The 8,642-nt window shown below is 45.6% G+C and overlaps 1 long non-coding RNA gene across 1 annotated transcript; it reads left to right on the forward strand.

The window, feature by feature from the left end:
- The first annotated feature begins 4,208 nt into the window (after positions 1-4,208).
- Positions 4,209-7,697, forward strand: LOC123136795 (uncharacterized). Its single transcript, XR_006467286.1, has 2 exons — positions 4,209-4,668; positions 5,291-7,697. It is a non-coding gene; the product is annotated as an uncharacterized lncRNA (long non-coding RNA).
- The last annotated feature ends 945 nt before the right edge of the window (positions 7,698-8,642 follow it).

An 8,642-nucleotide genomic window follows, 5' to 3' on the forward strand; every position in this document is an offset into this window, starting at 1 on the left:
GGGTGCTGCTCCTGGCGAAAATATGAACAAGTTCCCAGCACAAGTCTCGCCACACACCATAAAAGTTCTCCACTAACACCTTACTTAACTTAACTACATAGCCTGCTCGATGCCACCATGGCAGTTGTGCCTGCTGCAACAATACATGCACATGACCGAGGAGTCGTGGTTGTAGATTTGAACCTTCAGTCCGAGTCCTGAGATGCGCACAACGATGAGGTCACCGGGGACGATCCGGTGGCGACGGCAGAAGTAGTTCCAGCCCCGTCCAAGCACCATGTACCCCTCGAAGTTCTGGACCTGCACCCAAAACACGCACTGCTTGTTCGCCGACAGCCTGACCACGCGCGGGAGCCGCTTGATGACCAGCCAGGTGTTCATCACCTCCATGAACTTGGGAGGGACGACGAGCATGGCGAGGTCCTCATTGTCCTTGATCTGCTGGTAGAAGCGCATCGGCTCCCTGCCCCCCTCCTCGTGGCCCTGCCTCGGAGATCGTCCCCTTGAACGAGGCACGCTCATGAAGGCGATCCTGCCAGGCAGGTCCACCGTCCTGAGCCACCTGTTCGTGGGGATGAAATCCTCGGCGCGCTCAGCTCCGGCAACCACCTGAGCTCCTCCACCCGCCACATCCCAGTTAGTCTTCAATATCTTGTCAGGCAACATGACAAATATTAGTATCAAACAAAGCAAGCAAGCAAGCAAATGCCACTGATCAGTGGCACTGATCAGTGGACTTGCCCAACAACAAGTGCCACTAATCAGTGGCATTTACTCATATCAGTGGCACTAGTTGTTGGGCAAGTGCACTGATCAGTGGCATTTGCTCATGGCCAAATGGCAATGATCAGTGGCACTTGCTGTTGGGCAAGAGCACTAATCTACTTGCTGTTGGGCAAATGGCACTGATCAATGACACTGATCAGTGGACTTGCCCAATAGCAAGTGCCATTGATAAGTGGCATTTTGCCCAACAGCAAGTGTCATTGATAAGTGGCATTTACCTATGGGTAAATGCCACATGCCACTTATCAATGACATTTGTTGTTGGGAAAATGACACTGATCAGTGGCACTGATCAGTTGACTTGTTGTTGGGCAAGTCACTGATCAGTGACATCTTCTTTGCTGCAACTGACACTCATCACTGCACTGTCCTAAACAAGGAAACATCTAAAAATAGCAACAGCAAGTGCCAATAGCACCCATGTGCAGCCATGCAGATTTGGCACCATCCTAAAATGGTCCTACTACATGCACGTATAACATTCAGTTGGGCAAGTCCACTGATGGCACAAACCCTAGCTTCAACATGTATGTTAGCAACATAAAACATGGACATGATCCTAACATGAACATGCCATCAGTCAACATGATTCTAGCATTCATCAGTCAACATGAACATGCCATCAGTATAACATTCATCAGTCAACATGAACATGATTCTAGCATGAATACGGCTACTAGCATGTAGCACAAATTTTAGGACACACAAGCAGTAGCACAAGAAAATTATCCTAGCACACACACTGTACAAAACAAGAACAAATCAGTCTGATTGGATTCGATTGGGATCGCATCCAATCGGATCTGCTAGAATCCTATCTAATCCTATCGAATCCACTAACTACTAGCACATGCCTAAGAAATTAACCGCTAATCTACATCTAGGAGCAAGCATTGAGGGGGTTTGACTCACCGAAACACGCGTAGCCGTGGCGAAACAAGGTCGGGGTGAAAACTCCGGTGGGAAGGAGAGAGGTGGCGGAGCACAGGACGAGTCGGCCCCGGCGACGGCCTGCGGCATCGGCCCCGTGCTGAACGCCACGCCGGAGGTCGAGAAGGACGGCCCGCCGACCTGAGAAAACCCTTGGACGGGGGTCAAGAAAACCCCTGAGCCCAACGGGGTCCCAAGAAGGGGCGGTTCCGTCGACGGTGCCGGCGCCGAGCCCAGGACCACGAGGTCCGGAATCGATAGTGGAGCAGGAGCAGACGACACCGCATTGGCCGGTGCTCGTGGTGGCCGGCAGCAGATGGGGGACGGCGCTCGCAGCGCCGACGCTAGGTCGCGGCCCGAGTTCTGGAGCCCAGCCAGCCAGCGCTCCTGGATGTTGGTGATGCGCTGGTCGACGGGGGTCAGAGGGCGGCGCGGCGGTGGGCGTGGCGGAGCCATCGGAGAAGAGGACAGGAAGGGGCAGTGAGGCAGAGAGAGGGAGCGGTGGGAACAATGCGTCTGGGCGGTGACAGGAGAGTGGGGGCGAGTAATGAGACGTCACTTCCGTCTCCCGCGCTGCCCGAGGCGTGCAACTGCCTCGCACGAGGCCGCGCCCGGCTAGGCTCGTGAGAAACTGCCGATTCGGCAGTTTCTGCCGGGCCAGGCTGCGGGCTGCTTTAAGGTCCGTGCGGGCCTCAAACCGCATGCAGCCCAGGCAACCAAACAGGCCGTGCACATCTCGCGCGGGCCTGGTTGAGCTGCATGCGGGCAACCAAACACGCCCAAAGAAGCACATTCGTGGTGGCCACTGGCTGGCGCGAGCAGCGGCAAGCGTGGGCGTGGCGAGGGAAGTGGAGGTGGGCGGTTGTGCGTGCGCTGGTTGCGTGCTTTGTTTTTTTCTGTGGGTGTTTTTTTAACATGGCCAATTTATTTCCTTTTAATTTGTTTATTTCTTTTTTGATGTGACTGATTTGTTTTCTGATTTAAGACGTTTTCTTAATTTGTAGTTCTGTTTTAAGAGGATCTTTTATTTTTTAATTAAGATGGTATGATTTGGTACATTAGCTGGAAGATCTCGTGCATTGGGGTTTGGATAAGCGTGGTTAAGATTAATGGATCCACACATTGTGGTTAAGATCTCATCCAGATTCTTTCCCTTGGGAGAGATTTGCTGCATTTGAGTGGATGAGGATAGAGTATGGAGCCGAACAATTTAGAGGAAAAAGAAGATCGAAAAAGAAAAAAGGAATGTGAAAAGTGGAGGGGAAAAACCAACGTGAGATGGGAGGTAAATAAAACCATTGTGGAGGGGTGGTGGTGGGAGGTGAGGCGAAACTAAACCGGTGAGATAAAAATAAACCGTGGATACCGGCCTAACAACTCCCCTTTAGGAGTTGCGGTCAAGATCTCATACGGATGCTTTCCCTCGGGAGAGATTTGTTGCATTTGACTGGATGAGGATAGAGTTTCGTGCCGAACGATTTAGAGGGAAAACCAAATCGAAAAAGAAAAAACGTATGTGGAAGGTGGAGAGGAAAGACCAGCGTGAGATGGGAAAAAATAAACCAGTGTGAAGGGATGGTGATGGGAGGTGAGGCGAAACTGAACCAATAAAACGAAAATAAAAGGTAGATACCTGCCTACCAACTTCCCCTTTAGAGATGAAACAAAAAAAAAGAAACATTGAAAAAACGCGCGCACGCGTCAAATGGGCCGGCCAACTTTGGTTATAGTTGATATGGTAAGATTTATTATTCAAGTATGAGCAGTGAAAGGCAAGGAAAGTTTGGACTTAAATGAGTTAATGCATGACGTTGTTTTGGAAAAGTAGCGATTTGATTGAGTTAATGCACGTATGCGTCAAATAAGCTGACCTAAATTGGTTGTGTTTGAGCGAAAAGTCGTGTGTAAGATGCTTGGGAGGCGACGCTACAAACTCCTTCTCTAGGAGTAGAGATATAAAATTAAAAATCAGCTAGATGTCGATTATACACACTCTAATAGCAAGTAGAAAGCTCACAAGTTACAATGTATCGAGCAATGCTCACGGCGCGTTGCCGATAGATGCAATAGGAAGAAGATTTGGCACCCCTAAGGATTTGAATGTAATTCTGTTTTTTGTATGAGTGTTTGTAAGGACATGTGATATTTTAAGACATGGCCTTAGATCTTTTCAAATTTTATTTTAGAAAATTACCAGTAAAACGTGTTATCCAACCAAACGTCACAGAGAAAACCTGAAAATTCAACAGCGTTGTTTGTCGTTTTTGTAGTGATACAAACGTGTAGAACATCTCTACTACTATTAAACAAGTAAACATCTTTTTTCTTAGAGACACCCCGTTAAATGTACACCGGTTGATTATTACCGTCTGATTATCCCACCAAATTAGATCTAACAGCCTAGATTAATATGAGGTTAGCAATTAGCAATTACAGTCCGCCCGACGTATACTCTGCCAAAGATTCGTCCGCCTAATACGTGTTCCATGAAAGCGTAATCAGCTCCTATCCCAGCGATTGTAAAGACCACATACCGCTCCTCCCTATTCCATGTCCATCGTACCCTAGGGCTGGATCCAGGGTTATTAGATCGCCGCCGCCGCCAGCATACGGCTGCAGATGAAGGCCACAACTCTTCTCTCCGGCTATCCCCGACGCCAACCCACCACGCCATGTCCGCCGGACCGACGACGGCCAGGACGACGTCCGGCGTCCAGCGCTGGAACGAGGAGCTCGACCAGGCTGAGCTAGGCGTCCAACCGGACAAGGCAGCAGTCCACGCCGGCGAGTGCGTGCATGGCCCACCCCTCCGCCCACGGCGATGCGGCTCCCGGCTGCGCAGCCGCAGCGTGGAGCATCCGCGCGTATGTGTATGCGTCAGCGGCCACCCTACACGCTGCATCTTCATGAATACGCCTATTAAATCCAGACTTGCAGCAAGGCGTCGCCGCGGTACGACCCATCACGCCCTCTGCATCCAATCTCTCTTTCTAACATCTAAGTGCATCAGCAGGTTTGAGCACAGAATCTAGACCGAGAAGGTCACATAAGCTTGCTGGCATCACCCCTTTTTAAACTGATTTTTTGTCCCAAAAGCTCAGGGATTTATTCCCTAGAAATAACATGGCACACCAATTTTATCGATCCCGCATTCTTGAAAATTTATGAGTATGACACTCTCTTGTGTTTGCTTCAAGACGCTCTGATGTATCCAATCCCTTTAAACATCCGTAAATAGAGATAGCCATGATAGTCAGGCACTCACTATTCAAGTATAAGATCAGCTCCATGGTCTCCAATTAGTCTTCTTTCTCGATGCTCAGGTCTTCATGAGCAAACAATCATTTAACAATGGATGGATGGGGGTACACTGTTTGGATCGCCCTACCAAACTGAAATAGTGTTCTGATTACACACTTCACAATTTTCAGAATTGAGACACATGTAGGCTCTGGGTTGTGCCATCACATTAGTGAAAATAGATGTACTATATGTCGATTAGTATTTGTATTGTTGCTTCATCATCCCTCACATAGACCCATTGCCTGAAACGCGGTGTCACACTCTATTCCAGGACTTTACTGACCCAACGCTGCCGTGATGGCCGCCACACTCCTCACGCGGACACCATGGCCTGGACGCAGCAACGTGACACCACATCACTACGCCTACACTAGATTCAGCAAAGGAACTCCGGCCCATCCAACTTTCAGGTTTGGAACATATTCCTTTGTGTTTCACAAATAACATGACAGAGTCCTATGCTTTTAGTTCTTATTAGGTTGTGTTTCACAAATAACATGATAGAAAATCCTATGCTGAACTGGAATAAATTATTCAGATTCTATTGTGGTAAAGACACGATATCTTCCTTTTGGCAAGCGACAACATCTGGAAGTCTTTGTAATGAAACACTATGACTAAGTAATGATCGTACTACTTAACAATGTAAAAAGAAATTAATGATCATGCTCAACTGAATTTTCTCTGATGTGAGCTGATGTTGGACTCATAATATGTGAGTGCAAAACCCCAACAAGGCCCCGACGTGGATCTGAAAACTGGTACGAAATGCACAAGACACTGAAACTTCCTCCTGATTCAGTGCAGCCATACATCCTTCAGCCTTCTACACCACGCCGGCAAGCCGGAAAGTGCTACTCCCTCCGTTCCAAAATAGATGACTCAACTTTATACTAACTTTAGTACAAAGTTGGGTCATCTATTTTGGAACGGAGGGAGTACAACAGTGGCAGCGCTCTCCCAGGCACTTGGGCTGCCCACAACTCCTACAAAATAAATTGGCACAAGCTTACTCACATAGATTTGCAGATCGGCGCGTGTTAAAAATATGTACATGCAGATGGATCATTCGCAGATCATCTTTATCAGGAAGGACTACTTCTCAAGCGACTACTGCCTTTATCAAGTAAAGGATCTTTGTCAGCAGTACATTCTTTGAACTTTATTAGTTATATCATCTCACTCTTCCTATGTTGTATTGTTTGTACATAATGAGTATTGCTGCTCAATGCAACCACTAGAATGCAATGATTAGTAACTCTTCTTGCACTGTTGCATCTATATGATTGACCTTGTATATTCCGGGTTGACATGCCATTATATTTGACTGTACTGACATTGATGATATGCATTTGATGACAATAGCAAAATTATAACCTATTGGCATGTAACATTCTTTGAAATGATATGACTATGTTTTTTTTTCTTTTACAACTTGCTTACAGATATACTCCCCCTGTCCCTAAATATGTCTTTTTAGAGATGTCAATATGAACTACATACGGATTTATATAGATGTATTTTAAAGTGTAGATTCACTCATTTTGCTCTGTATATCATATTGGAATCTTTAAAAAGACTTGCATTTAGGAACGGAGGAAGTACATGTTTTCTGCTTATGATAATTTGCCGGAGCATTTAGGGGTAGTGAATTAACCAGAAAACTGAACGTGCCCAAGTAAAAAATAATATGAGAAGAAAATTTAGTCTGAATCATCGTAGCCATAAATCTCACACTATAGCTCTGCTGGTATATTGCCGACACCCTCACCACTTCGCCCGCCCGCTGGATATATTGCTACTCCTCTACGGATGTCTTTCTTCTTTGCAGCTCTGTGTGCCATGTCGGCGGCCAGGTTGACCGGTGGTGCCCATGTCATATGGGTTGGGATGTATCGGTTTTAGCCCAGTTTTCCGTCAATTAACCGTGCAATTCTCTTCTTAATCAATGAAAATGGCAAGTCTTTTGCCTTGTTTCAAATGTTTTTTTACTCAGCCATCAAAAATGCCAAGCCTCAAATCTGCATTCAAATTGCTAGGAAGCTTCTCCTAATTTCTGACCACTCCTAATTGGACTCATACAACAAGTATTATAGTTCTTTCATACAAGTTGAGTATACTGATTTTGTACTAATGGAGATTGCCCTCAGCCAGTGAAATATCCAATTTCTGGATCACCTCATTTCCCAATTCTAATCTATCTATAATCTTTTTTGAGATATTAAGATTGTATCCATGACATGGGAAATGTAAGTAGCATGTTGTGACATGCATGGATTTGCTTTTTCTATCAATGTTGATGCTCCAACATCTGATCAATGGTCCTTATTTTAGATTCTGTACTATCATTGTACATATTTGTTCCGTTATATAGTCATTGTTGTTGTAAATTGTTTATCATAATACTGATGAGGAAGAATAATCTAGATGTAGTTCCGACAACGTCAATGGATCCTTCCCCGCTGCATGGCTTGGCCGAAGTTGGGTGAAAGAGTTCATGGGGCCAGAGAAATATGAGTTGGACGTCCGAACAATGCTTTCAGGCGACATTTGTTGTAGCCCCACAAGCTTAAAATGAGAGTACAGTTGTGCCAAACATTGTTACGTATTTTGATTTCTTTGTTGGTTCCTTTCATGGCTAAAACAATGGTATGCCCCTTGCAACATTTTTTTCGATATATTTCTGTGCACTATGCTATTTCCGGAAAAATCTTTATATACATACTTGTGCTTTCACTTCAAAACTTGGAGAGGCAATTTGAGTTGGTGTTGTGCATCAATATTACGTATTGTTGCTCAATGGTTTCTTCATAATCGTTCCTTCTATTTTCTGAATTTTCCAGCATATGAACTATCACATGAATTTCATGTGCATTGGTTGAGACGTGCGTTGCACGTGCACATTTACTAGTGTCAATCAAATATACAATTGCATGGTGGACTTGGCTAGCTGTGGCGTAACTCGTTTATCCGCAACGCATTCTCATCCTTCCATCAGCCATGCGACAATCCCTTCTTCTCTCTGCTTCACATTTTCTTTTTTCTTTTTTTTTGATGAAAAGGGGTTTCCCTGTCCCATTTTATTAATGAAGCGAAATCCGAAACAGTCTTACTGAAAAAGAAAAGAATCTCTCCAGGAGGACACAGCACCCCAACGCAGAGTTCTAAAGTAGCTACTTATTACATCCCCAAGAAACAGGAATCTGAGATTAAACTAGAAGTTAGGCTTCAGGTTAGGCTCCATCTTCCTGTTCTTCACGCTCACATCCACGCAATCCTCAGCAGTTCTCCACGGCGTCTGTCCAGAAGGCGAATGCATCACTGCAACAACTTTGCCTGAGTGTCGTCGCAGAGAACTTTCCATTGCAACAGATATATGCTTAGTTTTGATAGGACACATTTGGCATCTCTTCAGGCACGCCCGTGAAAACATAAGTTGTTCCTTAGTTTCCAAATGCTCCACAAGGAGGCAGCCACTAGCAGGTTAAGCATAGCATCAGTCTTATTGTTCTGCCATAAGGCACAAATATCATCAAAGCTAGAAATGCATGGACGATCAAAACATTCAGAAGTAAAATCCCAAATCTGTTTTGCAACCACACATTCAAACAACAAATGTTGGA

Source organism: Triticum aestivum, chromosome 6B (genome assembly GCF_018294505.1).
Source record: "Triticum aestivum cultivar Chinese Spring chromosome 6B, IWGSC CS RefSeq v2.1, whole genome shotgun sequence".
Lineage (NCBI taxonomy): Eukaryota > Viridiplantae > Streptophyta > Magnoliopsida > Poales > Poaceae > Triticum > Triticum aestivum.